General features: G+C 60.4%; 1 protein-coding gene across 4 annotated transcripts in view; it reads left to right on the plus strand.

Moving 5' to 3' along the window:
* SPSB1 (splA/ryanodine receptor domain and SOCS box containing 1) overlaps positions 1-14,416 on the plus strand; it is a 50,060-nt gene that overhangs the window by 18,043 nt on the left and 17,601 nt on the right. Inside the window, exon 1 of one of the 4 annotated variants that reach the window (XM_037498462.2) lies at positions 13,674-13,810. The exons of 2 other annotated variants lie outside the window; for them this stretch is intronic. The gene's annotated coding sequence lies outside the window, so the exon portion shown is untranslated. Of the gene's footprint in view, positions 1-13,673; positions 13,811-13,843; positions 13,928-14,416 lie in introns of those variants that run through there. One more of the 4 variants, XM_037498463.2, reaches the window with a different exon arrangement.

Here is a 14,416-nt window from a genome sequence, read left to right on the forward strand (position 1 = left end):
GAGACGTGTTTACAGGGTCCTGGACCGGCTTCTGGGAGGCCAGCCTCACCTTCTGAGAGGCTGAAAATTGGCCGAATGTTCTGGAGGGTGGGGAGGGCCAGCGCAGGTGGCAGGTGGTGTCTGACAGCCCATGCTGCTCTAGCCACACCAAGGGGGCCCTGGGAGGGAAGGGCCGTGCTGGTGGACAGACACCCTCCCCGGCCCGCCCTTCCGGATGCTCTTCTCAGCTCCCTGCCTTTGTTGTCTGGCTGCACCAGACGTCTGGGCTTGCATGGAGGTTCCTGAATGGGCCTTGGAAATAGGTCACTCCCTTCCCGTCCTGCCTGCCCTGACCCAGAGGTGACCCTCCCGTGGTGACAGTGTCCGTCTTTGATGCTGGCTGTGGAGGGGCAGCCGATGTCTGGGGCAGGGCCACCCCTCCCTGGCCTTCGAGGACTTTGCCGCCTGGGCAGCGCCTGCCTGATGCTGCCTCCAGCACCCCCCCGGCTCCTCCACCCCATGGGAAGGGGAAACCCGCGCTCCGGACCCTCTGCCTGAGCAGCGGCCTTTTCCGCTCCATGAAGTGTCCCGGCTGGGCTGGCGGCTGCAACTGTCTGCAGGGAACAGACCAGTTCCTGCTGGCTGGAACCGCTTGGCCAGCCCCACCCCGGGCCCATGCCCCTCGGCCTGGCACTCAGCCGTGGTGTTCCCGCCGCGGAATCACAGGGCTTTCCATTCCTGCCTCTGGCAGCCTTGGGGAGACCCCTCAGGACCCACTGGCGGAGGCCCCTGGGGGCCTCGGGAGATGCTGCTGGCCGCACTGCCCTCACCTGGGTGGGGAGCCCTGTCTGCCGTGGAGCGCTTAAGCCTTAGTCCCTGGGGAATCCAGGTGTGCCCGGAGCGGGATGCAGGGGAGCCAGTGCCTCTCCTTCCAGGGAGGTGCATTGTTCTCGGGGCTGAAGTCAGGGCCGCCTGACTTCAGCCCCGAGAGCCCGGGCTGGGTGGGTCCTGCGGGGCCCTTGGGCTGTCCACTTGGGACACCCCACCGCTACGCTTCCATGAGGAATGAATTTCTGCTGTGACACTCACAGACCGTGGGGAGCCCTGAACCCCCGGCCTCTCCCCCCCCACCTTTGAGGCCCTCCTCCTGTGACTAATGGGACATTCAAGGGGGCTCTTCCTGCCAGAAAAGGGGGCTCACGTGCAGGCTGATGTATACCAGGCCCCTGTGCCCCCAGAAATTGAGCCCAGCACCCCTGCTCAGGGCTTCCCGTTGCTCCCCTTGCACAATTTCTCGCTTTGTCCCGTGTATTTTTCTCCAGGATTTTTAGACCATGTCTTTTTTGCGTGCCAGAGTAGGGGCCAAAGCCCTATTGGATACTCACACGTTTGTGCTTTTCCTAGCCAGCTAGTTGCTGCGTTGGATGCAGCAGGGCAAGGTGCCTGGGCACAGTGCCAGCGCGTAGTAGGACTCCTAACAGTTGGTTGTGTCGCTGAATTGTGTCCTAATCAGCTGTCATCACACAGGCTCTCCTCTGCAGCGGGTCCCACGTGAGCCCCTTGCTCAGCACACAGTAGGTCTGGATGAGGCCCGGATGGGGATGGGGGGTTGCCTCCCAGGGCGCTGTGGTGTCTCTGTGCCCAGCCTCGGAAAGGTCGGTGTGGCAGGGCTTGGGTCCTGGACTCTGTGTACCCGACGGGGAGGCCAGCCGGGTGGGGATGGGGCAGAGGCAAGACAAAGGCCTGGTTGTGCCCTCAGAGAAAACCCAAACCTGGGTTTCCCTGCGGCTGAAGCTGCCAGTGCCCGCCGCCTTGCTCCCATAAAGGGAACTTTGTGTGTGGCTCCCTGCGGGGGGAGGAGGCAGCAGCGTCTGCAGCGGCCCCGGCGCCCAGACTCCCTGGGAAGGGGCGTGCCGGTCGGGGAGCCACACTCCCAGCCAGGGTAACTCCTGTGACCCTTGACTTCTTTGAGCCGAGCCAGACGGTCGCTTTGGAGACAAGTCTGTTCTCCATGTCATGGGGCCGGTGGTGTGGGATTCAGACCAAACACATTCTTTCTTGGAAAACCAAGTAGGTGGAGGTGTGAGGGCTGGGGGCTGGACTAGGGGTGCCTCGAGATGATGGGCCCCGGCCAGGTGGGCAGTGGGGGGGCCTCGGGAGCCCCGTCTGGAAGCACGGCCACCCCGCTGCTGGCTGTCCCCCGAATGCCAGGGGATCCAAGGTGTGCACCGTCCAGGCTCAGCATAGACCCGGGGGTTTTCCAGAAAAGAGTGAGCAGTGCAGGTGGAGCGGAGGGCCCGGTGCCGGTGCTGGCTGCCCGTACACCACGGCAGAGTCGGGCTTCCTCGTTTTCCAGGAATGAGGGGCCAGAAGGGCAGGCCTGGGGCAGAGGAGCTGCACACGCACCGGGGGAAGGTTCCAGAGCAGGTCAGGGACAGGCAGACAGATGCCCGAGCCCCCTGCAGGAAGGTGGTGAGGGAGGGTGGACCCAGGCCCATTCCCGGGGGTGGCATGTCTGTGGCTCACCCCGGCGTGGGCAGGTGTCTCCACGGAATGAAGAGAAAGAGCTGCTGACTCATTCAGCAGGTATTCCCAGAGCATCCACCGTGTGCCAGGCACTGGCCCGGGCCCCGGGGCACAGTGAGGACGAGGCTTAGTGGAGAACCAAGTGGACATCAAGGGCCAGTGCCGTGGAGCAGGCAGCCTGGGCCGGAGGCAGGGCTCCCCGGGGGAGGGCTCACATTCCCAGTATTTGGAAGAATCGTATGCAGCAGAGCAAGTCGGAATGATAAAAACAAGTATTAGGCGTTCCTGTAACAGACAATTCGACCATGTAAAACACTTTCAAAGGCTACTGGACATGGGGGGAGCTTTGAGGTCAAGCAGGAACAGGGAAGGAAAGGGACAGAGGGACACAAGGGCTGGGGGGTGGTATAACCCCATTAGTAGAAAGACAAGTATTCCTAGCACAAAACATAAAGGAGCGTGACTCAGTGATGCGGTAACCTTGGAATAGAGGCTATGAGGGAAGAACTTCCTGGGTCCCTGGCCCAGTGCATCTGGTGCCAGGCAGGGCTTGGGATGTGCAAAGGCCCTGAGGTCAGTGCTTGGCCTGTGCCTAGAACAGCCAGTGAGACAGGAGGGTGGGAGGTGCAGAAGACCTGAAAGGGGCCTCTGTGACACACCTGCTTTGTCCTGAGTGGAACTGCTGCAGGGTCTGAGCAGAAGCTGGCGCCGGGGGCAGAGAGATGTGCGACTGAGCTGGCTCCCAGCTCTTCATAGACTGAAGCTGGGCCCACAGTGTTCGTTCCAGACTGGGGTTTCTGCCCGTCACCACATGCAGTGGGCTGTCAATGAGGGGAGCCACCCCAAAGCAGGCCCACTCCCGCTCTAGCAGATGTGTCTGTGCCAGACTGTGGACTGGGGCCAGCACAACCTGGCCCCTGCCTTCCAGGAGGGAGACAGGTCAGACAGCCAGCAGTCTCTGGCCACAGGGACTGTGCCGACCTTGGGTCAGGGTGTGGATGCTCAGAGTATATATTTGAGGGGAACTCATGAGTGAATGTAAAGACCCGCAGGTATGGAGAGGGCAAGGGGGGGCATCTAAACAAGATGGGGGAAAGGCCAGACAGGACCAGTGTCCAGGTCTACATGGGACAAAGCCTGATAAGAAAAGTTTTTAAAAAGCTTGACTTGTGAGTCGATTGGGACTTTTCCAGCGAACCAAATCCAAACAACCTTAAGTAAAAAGCAGCTAGTGCCCTAAACAGTAAACAGGCAAAAGTCAGGGGGTTCAGGCACAGCTGGATCCAGCAGCTTAAAGTCCGGCATCAGGCGTTGCCTGTCTCTGTGGAAGCATCTGCTCTCCTTCTTTTTGGAACTCATTTTCAGGTCACTTAAGCAAAAGCCCCAGGGCTGGCTCTGACTGGTCAAGGACACAAGTCGTGTTATGTCCCTCGTTGCAGACTGAGGCTGTGTAGCCGCCCCCCGTCCCCGAGCCTGGAGTAGAGCAAAAGCTGCCCAAAGCCCGTGCCTGGGGTGAGATGAGGGAGGCCCCAGGCACAGAAGCCGGTGTGGGCAGAGGGGTGAGCTGTCCTCCCTGCCTTGTGGGGGACACCGTGGTTGTGCATTTTGCAGGAGGAGGAGGGTGCAGGGAAGGAGGCGGGATAGTCAGACCCAGGCCATAAAACACGTGTATGTGCCGAAGTCTGAGCGTGGTCCCCGGGCAGCCTGGCACATAGTAGGTGCGCAGGAGACAGGGTGACCTGTGTGCTTCAGGGGGGCCGCCAGATGATTGTGAGCTGCTGAGAGGCTCAGCCCGATGACATCTGAGAGGGCTGGGGGTGGAGGGCAGGGGCCGGGCCCGGGTGGGGTGGGGGTGGGCGCCCGTGTCTGCCTGCCGGGCTCTCATGGTCGCTGCCGCCCCGGCTGCGAGCCCGTCTGGACAGATTCGGACGGCGGAGTCGAATCCTGTCATTAGCCTTGGCTCGCGTCCTCTTGTCCGGAGGAGCCACTTCGTCCACTTCCCCCTTTTAGCTGCCGGCAAACATCTGTGGCGGCGAGCAGGGCGTTTCTAAAAGCAGAGTCACCGTGAGGTGAGGCCCTGCCTCCCGGGCCAGCACGCAGCCCCTTGCCGAGGCAGGTTTTCCTCCATGAGAACTCGCAAGAAGGTGGGTCCGGGGGACCCCAGACGGCCCTGCCTCCTCCTGGGGAGAGGGGGGCAGAGAGGGGATGTGCTCCACGGGGCTGAATTTGCTCTGCCCCACCTGGGCTGGTTGGGCCTTTGGGGCTCCAGAGATTTCTGGGGTGATGAAGTATCACCCTGTGGGTCACGGGGGGAGACCTGGGTGGCCCCAGCTCTTCAGGGCGGGCTGGTCAAGCCCCTTTCCTGAGCCTGTGTCCCTTCTCTGTGCCGCGGGGACCACGGGACCGGCCGCTGTGGAAGCGCTCAGAGCCGCTGGGAGGACCACAGAGGGCCAGCGGGAAGTGTCCGAGTGGGCACCCCAAACTGCCTCTTGAACAGTGGCTAAAGGCCCCTGAGTGGCCGTGAACATGAGGAGAGGTGGGGCCTCCCCCACCCCACCCGCGGCAGGGGCCCCAACTGCCTGGGCCTGTGTCCTCCCTGCCGGGAGGGCCAGCAGGGAGGCTGCAGTGAGGCCAGAGGCCCAGCGTGGGGACCGGGGGGCCGTGTGAGGACCCCCGCAGCCGGCATGCCCTCCTGCAGACGGGAGCTGCCTGGCACAGCCGCTCCCCGCCAGCCCCCGCCCCTCCACTGGCGGGCAGAAGTGGTAACCCCGGGTCAGCAGTCTCAGATGGGGCTTTCCTCTTTCCTGCAGTTTAGTCTGCGATGGTTTCATTGGAAAGACTTACCGCCTCTGAGTCAAACACAAAAATCCCCCTGGATGTGCCAGCGTGTTTATTGCTGCCAGAACAGAGGGTGTCTTCTCTGGGGGTCCCTAATCCTTCCCTTCCTTCTTACCGCCAGGCAGGGAGGCTCCTGGGTCCCAAGACTCCCTGGAGTCCTCTGGGCCAGGACCTCAGGGCTGGGGGAGGCACAATTCTTCCTTCTCAGATACCCCCTCTGCCTCGGCCAGGGAAGAGGTGTGCACGCCGAGCTCCCCGTGCCGAGCACCCCAGGTGCTGGGGGCGCCGTGAGCCAGCGGCTCCGGACTGGCTGCTCCTAGGGCAATCCGTTGTGCTATGGGGAGAAATTCTTTGCTTTATTTTTTTTGTTTATACTCCTCCTAATAGATTCTGAATTTTGGGAGCGTGCTTCAGAATGTCAGTCATCTGTCACTATGGGCATGTCAGCAGAATGGGTGCACAGTCTATGACTTTGGGGGGAAACATGTTTAAAGGTTGGCTGATCTGTTAGGTGTGAAGGGCAGGGTATGCTGGGGGGTGCAGGGAAGACCACCGCAGTGCAGTGCACCTTGGGAGGTAGGGCAGGGGTGGGGAAGGAAGCTTGGTGGACAGAGATGGGTCTGGGGGGCTCTGTGCTTGGGTGCCGAGTGTCTTCCTGGTACATAGGACCCTAGGGATTCCTAGTAGAATGGGGTCTTTCAGGGGGCATGGGGGAGCTTGGGGGAGAGGTTTGGTCCATGTGTCTTAGGTAGTAAGACACCATTTCCTAAGTTCTAGACCATGGCTCAGCACACTGGGCCAAATAGTAACCATTTAAGCTTGTGGACCATATGATCTCTACTGCAGCTACTGACGATGCCTTGTGGGGAGGGAGAAGCAGCCAGACACAGCAGGTAAACCAAAGAGCGTGGCTGTGTGGCAATAAAACTTTATTGACAAAACTAAATGGTGGGCCAGGTGGGGGCCAGGCTCTGTACTGTGGGACCTCTGGGCGCTGCTGGGCTCTGGGGCACTAGGGGAGGGGCCTCACAGCCAGTGACTACCAGGTAGTGACACCAGGGCTGGTGACAGTGTTGGGATGAGCATCAAGGACTTGGCTGCCTCTGCCTGGTGGGGTGCACTGAGGAGGAGCGGTGCCCTGCCTGGTCCTGCTGCGAATCAGGTGCAGGAGGAAGCCTAGGGGCTCAGAGCAAGAACTTCGGGGTGAAAAGCACGTGCAGTAAAGGAGAGGGAGGGCTTCTTTTCTTCATAAGGGCCGAGCCCCCGAAATCCTCAGGTGCTGATACTGACCACATGAGGCTGACAGGTGCACATTTGTGGCTTCAGGGGGGATGATTTCGTGTCTGCCTTCAACCCTTCTTCCTCTCTTCCCTCCTCTCTCACGCCACCCTGCTCACCTTAAGCATGTCTTCCTGCCCTTTAAAAAAAATTGTGGTAAAAACACATAGAAAATGCCCCATCTGGGCCTCCCCTGGTGGTGCAGGCGGTTGAGCGCCGTGCTGTGAAGCTGTCCGTAGCCTCTGCAGTGCCGGTTCGATCCCCGCCTCCCGGCGAGGGTCCCACATAGCGAGCAGACCTCTCCTGTCACGCCCGCTGCTCCCCTCAGCAGTGTATTTCGTCAGTCTGCCTGTTCTGTTCCCTGCTCTGCCTCTGGTGAATCCTGTCACCCTCCTGCGCATCTGGCCTGTACCCCGGTTCTTGTGTAAAATAAATAAATAAATTTTCAAAAAAAACGAAAGAAAAAAAGAAAATGCCCCATCTGTCTCCATCAGCTCAGCCGCTGAAACAGAACACCCCAGCAAATGCTAATTCTCACAGTTCTGAAGTCTGGAGCCCAAGCTCAAGGTGCCCGCGGATCTGGGGTCCCGGGAGGTCCCTGTTCTTGGTGTACAGACAGCTGTCCTCTTACTGTGTCCTCATGTGGCCTCTCCACCTTGTCTTCTGAGGACACTCATCACTCACAGGAGCTCCTGACCTAGTCACCCTCCACCAAGACCTCATCCCCTAATATCATCACATTGGGGTGAGGATTTCAACTTAGGGGTTTTTGAAGGCCGCAAGCGTTCAGCCTGCAGTACCATCTTAACCATTTTTAAGTGCACAGGTCCGTAGCATTACGCGCATGCACACCACCCACCCCCTATTCTCATGTGGCAAAACTGAAACTCTGTCCCATTAAACAGTAACTTCCATCCCCATTTCTACTTTCTGTCTCTGTGAATTGCACTACTCTCAGTACCTCATCAACAATATTTGTCCTTTTGTGCCTGACTTATTCCATTCAGCAAGCGTCCTCAAGTTTCATCCACATTGTAGCTGGTGTCAGGATCTCCTTCCTTTTTAAGGCTGCGTCATATTCCCTGGTAGGTGTGGACCATTTGCTGATCCACCCGTCCATGGACATTTGGGCTGTTGCTTCCACCTTTTGGTCACTGGACGGTGCTGCTGTGAGCACAAGTGAACAAAGATCTGTTGGGGCCTCTGCTTCCAATTCTGTTGCGTCTGTATGCAGAGAGGGAGTTCCCGAGCCCATGGCCATCCTACCAGGCTTTGAGGAGCACCGTGCTGTTCACCACAGCGGCAGCATTGTCTTACCTTCCCACCAGCAGTGCGCCAGGCTTCCAGTTTCCCCACGTCCTTCTAATTTTCCTTTAACATAAGCTTTTCACCAAAGGTTTATATACCCTGGATGCCAGCTTGTCTGTATGACTGTAGGTAGACGGGTGCTCAGAATGCATTAACCTTCCGAGAAAGGTTTTCTGTCTGTCTGTCTATCCATCTGTCTGTTCATCCATCCTTGGGGCTGCCTTTATGTTATTGAAATGCCCCTTTTGGTTACGCTGCTCTCTCCACTGAGTGAGCATGGAGATGCTGCAGGTTCACCCCCCTTCTACTTGCCACGTACTGACTTGTGGTGTGGTAGACTGGAGCTGCCCACCCGGGCTGCCTTTGTGGCTGGCAACCCACTAGCGACTCTGTAATCAGTGCCCTTTACAGGTACCTGACGGGGGCCTTGATTCTGGACCCCCCGGAGGGGCCTTACTAGCTCCATTGTCAGCTTGTTCCCCAAAACTTCCCAGACCCCTGTTCTGCCAGTGTGCCAGCAGCACCTCCATGCTAACTGGAAATCTGGGGTGCAGAGGCTCACTGCTTCTATCATGTTGAGTGTTCCTCTGTCTGCCAGGGAGGCTGGCATCTTTTCAGACAAGTTTATTTGCAGGTTGCATTTCCCCCATTCCTCCCCCCTCGACTGCCTGCTGAGGTCCTGACTACGTGCGCTGGAAGGACCGGACACAAACGTGACGAAGTATTTGCAGTCGGTCCCTCGCATGTCTTTTGTGTCTCTTTGAATTACAAGTTTTCAGAATGAAAACTAAATGGCGGGGTGGGCCTGGGCCAGGGGGATGCTGTGGGCAGGGAGGCCAAGTTGGGGACTCCTCGGTGATAGTGACTTAAACAGACTTGACAATTATGGGGGGAGGGGGCTTATATCAGGTGATAATGTAGAAAGCCTGGAGGAGAAGGAATTGGGGAGATGTGAGGTTGGCGTGAGGATGAAGCTGTGGTGGGGTACGTCAAGGTCACAGAGGTCCTCCCTGGAACCACGATGCGGGGGACCCTAATGAGGGGAACCCTCTAGACGCTGGTGTTTTAGGGGCAGGACGGACTACCAGCAAAGGAGCTGGGACAGGAGCTCTGCAGAGGGGGCTGGCATACCACGTGGGTGCCAAGCAGCCTTTCCAGGCCAAGGACATGGTCGGGGTTTTCAGATGGGGCTGAGAACTGAAGAAGATGCTTTTCTAAGTGGTTTGTTTTATTGATTCGGAGGTCATGACCTTGGCAGAGGTGTTCCCTTAGGTGGCTTGGGCCCGAAGCCAGCTTGTGGGTCCTTGCAGCCTGAGTGCGTGGAGGGTGGCGGAGGCCACAGGAAGTGTGGGTGGCAGCAGGGGGCCAACGGGTCCTCCGAGGTGCAGGGGCTGGATTTCAGTGCCCTTCACCAGGGAGCTGCCCACAGGGTCATGCTAGGCCCCGACAGCCCCAGGTGCCCACGGGGGGCCCGGAGGGCCAAGGTGCGTGGGGACCCGCCTTCCTCCGTGAGAACCGCGGGCTGCCCTCCCAGTGTCTGTTCCCGGAGCGGCCCCGAGGGGCCCGGGGAGACATGAGTCATTTCCTGGACAGCAACCTGTCCCTGCTCCCGAGCCATTTTGGGCTTGACCTTTCACAAATGTATCCGCTTTTTCAAGTCCATTCCGTTTCCTGCTGCTCTGTCTCCTACCGGGGCTTGAGTCGCGCCGGAGGTGTGAAGTGGCAGGTGAGGGCGGCCAGCGCCTGGGCAGTGAGGCCGGCCCCCAGCACACGCCGGGAGATCGGCGCCGTCTCTTCTTTGTCCAGGGGAAGGGAGGGAGGTCGGCCCGGAGGAATGAGGGGCCCCTGAGCCAAATAAATGGGCTGTCCCCTCTCTGCTCAGGCTGAGCTCCCCAGCACGGCCCCCGGGGGGCTAGCTCTGCCCATGGGCCACCACGGCCCTCAGCTGTCTTGGGAGGTGCACGGCTGACCGGCCAGCGTGCCAGGGTGGACTGGCCCTTTCATCCCGTCATTTTCCTAGGCCTTGGGTTTTCTCTCTTACTCTCATAGGCAACAAAGCATTTTTTTTTTCATTGTGGTCAGCTCTCCAGCACATAAAATCGACCATTCTGACCATTTTTAAGAGCGCGGCGCAGACGCCTTCCGCTCAGTCACCCGGTGTAAGTGACCTTCCATCACCGTCCACTCCAGAACTTTCCCCCAGTGCCGCCATCCCCACTGAGCGCTCACCCTCCCCTCCTGGCCTCCCTCTCTGGGAATTTCACTCCTAAGTCCCTCCTGTGAGGGACGCCCAGGATTTGTCCTTCGGAGACCGAGTTGCTCCCCTCAGCATCCCTCTGGTTTCTTCCGCGCTCCTTCCCTGGTCAGAATCCCTTCCCCTCCCGTCAGTCTCTGAACACACCGGCGTGGGGCTGGCGGGTTCACTGTCGTCCTGGGGAGGCATTCGTGGGGCGATCTTGAAGGTGTCTGAGCTTCGGGAGAAGCTGTGGCTCCCTGCTCCCTGGCTCGAGACTGGAGCATCCTCCTGAGCATCCTCCTGCGCTGAGCGCCGGCCTCCTGGCGGTCTCGGGGGTCCCGCGACCGTGCATCACGCCCGATGCGCCCAGCGGTGCCGCCCTCCGCCACCTGGGCTTGGGCCCACCTGCTGGGGCCTGGGCTCTTCCTGTTCCTCCCTTCACGTCTTCGGTGCTCCCCGAGGCCTCGCAGGAGAGGCCTGAGAATGTCTCCGTTCTCTCTGTCGTGGGTGACAACGTCCTGATGTGTTCTCATGCTGCTGACGTGACGTTTCTTGGGTTAATGCACTTCACATGTGCTGTTTACCTAAGAGAAATTTTTTAATTCTTTTAAGCCTACCTCCCCCGGCGCAGGTGGAAGGAGGAGGGAGGGAGGAGAGGAGGAGTTTTCTGTGTTTCCTGACAGCGTTCGGGAAGGGCCTGGGGTGTGGCCCACAGAAGCCCACCTCCTCCACCGGGTGCCCTCGCCTGAAACAAGGAAAGGGCCTGGGTCGCTGTATTCATGGACCCACTGCCCCTCCCTGCACTTCGGATGAAGTGACTGTAATTCCTCTGTGCAAAGAGCGGGACATTAGCTCCCCATTCAGAGTTCTCCCCGGTTCCGTCTGAACATCCAGGATGGGTTCAGCGTCTCTGATCTGTCCCCTCCCCAGCTGTCCCTGTGCCTGAGTCCTGGCTCTGACTCCCTGCCAGGCCAGCAAGGCCCTGCCTCCAGGTTCCAGATCCTTCCCCTGCCCCTGGCCTTGGGATCCTGCGAGCACCCTCAGCTCTCAGAGTCCACGTCCCCAGTTCTGATGGGGGCTTCTGCCAGGGTCCCTCTGCTGCCTCCCTCCCCACTGGGATTTCAGCCCTTGGTCAGCACCCCTCAGAGGGCACCCTCCTCCACCCCACCGTCCTCCGAGGCCTCTCCCAGCTCCGGGTCTGCCCTCACTGTCTCTGAAGGCCTCTGCTGTCCCCGGAGGTGACCTCATTGCCTCAGTCTCCCCACCCCAGGCTCTGCCTTGTGGATCAGGCCCTTGTGCTTGCTGATCCCTCGGTGAGAAGAGCAGGACTGTGTCAAGAAGCTTCCTCTGGCCTGGTGGTTTGAATTTTTCCTTCTGCATGTGAAGGAAGCCAGTGCACAGGTTTTTAATGGAAAAGGGCCCTGCTTGGTGACTTCCTCCCCGGCGGCTCCCGTGGGTAAGGCAGCAGGGGCTGCCGAGTCGGGCCGGGGGTCCTCAAAGGCGGAGGAGGGAAAGTGTGAGTTGGGGCTGGTTCCAGGATCCTTGGTCCCCTCTGAGATGAAAGTCCCCACCTCCCGAGAGTCTGGAAGAAACTTCTCCACCAACACCGCTTATCCCAGCCGGGCAGACGTGGCGAGGGGCTGGATGAGAGGAGGGGATTTCTGGCAGTTTCTGTCTATAGAAATGTTCCGTTTCCATCTCCAGCCCGTGAGAATCATGGTCTGAGACTCGAACCCCAGTGTTAAGTCCTGCCCCTTAGCATCCCCCCAAAAGCAGCTTCTCCAGGGGCTGGGGGAGGGGCAGGGGCCAGAGGTGGCCTCCGAGTACCCCGAGACAAGTTGGGCCTTGGCCGGTGGGTCAGGAGGCTGGGAAGGCTCCCGAGCTGGGCCCTCACCTCTGAAAGTACTGAATTGTTTGAAATCAAAATGGGGGACCTGCTTTGTGGGGCCACCACGGTGTCACCCCCACAGCACAGCCCGGGTGGGAACCTGGCACCCCCACAGGGAGCGTCTGCCTCTCTGGTCAGGAAGGTTATTGACTTCAAGACCTCCTGGTTACGTGACAGGAAACCCTCGTTGAGAGGGAGAACAGGGTGAGGCTGGGGCCAGGGTGAGGTGCGCCCCAGCTCCATCACCGCCTCCCCTCCGGTTATGAGCCCGAGGCTCCTGTCTGGCTGGGGTTCCCCACTGTGCAGGGTGCCCCGCTGAGCAGCCTGCCTGGATGGGGAGCTCCCCCATGGGGTGCTGTGCTGCCCAGGCCCAGCTGACAGTGTGGAGTCTACAGAACTTCCAGCCTCTGCCTCGGATTCCTTCTGCTTCCTGTTCCGTCTCTGTCCCTGTGTCTCTGCCCCATTCCTGTCTCGTCTGTCTTCATCTCTCTGTCTCTTTTTGTGTCTCTGTCTCTGTCTTTCTGTGTCTCTGTCCTCCTCTCTCTCCCCTGGAGGGCCCGTGGAGTCCACAGACCCTGCCCGCCAAGGCCAGCAGGACATCAGTGAGTCTGAGTGTGCGCCCTGGCGGCAGGGCGGGGCAACTCGAGGGTGACACAGTGTTCTGGTGGCTCTTCCTGTTCCTCGGGGTTGGGACCTGGTGCCATAGTCCCCATCCAAGGTCAGCAGCCTGTCCCCAAAAAAGGCTGGGCTAGGGGTGGGGAGCAGGGAGGAGAGAGCCAGCCTTGAGGCGGAGCCTGCCAGCCACCAGGCACAGGTGCAGGTCTCAGCAGGGGTGAGGGGAGGCAGGAGAGCTCCCCACAGGTGTCCCTCAGCTCTCCCCTGTCCTGTTCCATGTCGGCTGCCTCCACTTTCTGCTCCCAGGAGACTTTGGACCCAACCAAGGCTCTGGACTGGGGGCGGAGGGGCCTTCTTCCTAGAGGCGATCCCCACCCCGACAGAAGATGAGCGACTACTGGGGTTCAATCTGCTGGGACAGGAGGTGGTGGGGTCAATGTCCAGGCTGGGCGGGAAGCCAGGAGGACGGCACAGGGAAGCCACAGGCTGGTACGATCCTGGTATTTTGTCGTTTGCGGCTGAGTCTCTGCTTCACAGGCTGCCCCCGGGGCGGGTAAGACTGGGCCTGCAGGCGGCTGCCCTCACCTGCCCGCTTGGGCCCACCTGTCCTTTTGGAAACTGGCCAGCATGGCTGCTGACCAGGCCCCGAGCGGCGCGATGCTGGTCTGCCCGCCTCCTCCATGGCCCAGCCTTGCTCCCGCGTGCGCCCTGGGGGGGTGGAGGAGGTCCCGGGGTGTCTGAGGTGCAGCTGCAGCAGCAGCGGGGTTACAAACTGGCCGCCCGCTGGCCCTTGGCCTCCATTCTGGAGGGCGTTTGGAAACCGGGCCGATTACCTTGTAATTGTTCCCAGCAGCGAGGAGCAGCGGCCTCCAGTGTTTGTTTTGCCTCTGTGTTCGCCGGGCCAGTGGTAACCAAGGGCCGCTTCCCCTTGGTGACGGCGGTGCTCACTCAGGCCAGGCTGACCCAGCCCCAGCCAGGGCGGCTGCGGGGCACCCGGAGGGGCCCGGCCTCCAGCAGGGAGGGCACACGGTGCAGGGGGCTGCCTGCCTCCTCTTCAGTGTGCCCATTCTGAGGAATGGGGCTTCTCTCCTGGCACTTTCCCCAGGCACTGGCCCAGAACATTCCAGAACTCTGATCCTCCGGTAGGTGTCTGGGAGACAGTGAGGCCACTCACTGGTCAGGGGTCTCAGGCAGCCTGGATGCTTGCCGGGGCCGGGAGAGACTGCGTTCTGGATTCTGGCAGGATCCAGCATCCTGGGGTAATTCTGGGGGAGATGGGGTGGGGGCGAGGTATGTGTGGACCAGTCCGGGTCTCAGAGGCTCCCTGGCAGCGAGGCCAGGGCCGTGGGACGCGGGGGCCTGTGAGGTGGGAGGAGCTGTGTTATGACGAGGTGAGGCTAGGCTGGCCTGGCTGGCGGGGGACGGTACGGAGCCGAGGGGCTGCTCCCGCGGCTGGGGCGGAGGGAGCTCCTGGGTTATCAGACTCCGAGTGGCCGAGGGCTTTTCGAAGGCCCGGAGAAGGAACCCACAGCCTGTTCTGACCACCCCCACTCCTGGGGTCTAGGAAGGACAGAGGTGCCCAGACTCTGCCCACGACTTCTGTGGCGCTTGGCGGGTCTGGACTTGGCTGGGTAGGCGTCGCCGTGGCTGGGGACTGCTCCCTGGGGGAGGGAAGCTGCTCCAGCCCCTTCCTCTGGACGTGTTTCCTCCAGGCTGCACCTGGGGAGGCCCCCACGGCTCCTGCTCAC

This window comes from Talpa occidentalis, unplaced genomic scaffold (assembly GCF_014898055.3).
Source record: "Talpa occidentalis isolate TD23 unplaced genomic scaffold, MPIMG_talOcc4v2.1 talOcc4.9, whole genome shotgun sequence".
Lineage (NCBI taxonomy): Eukaryota > Metazoa > Chordata > Mammalia > Eulipotyphla > Talpidae > Talpa > Talpa occidentalis.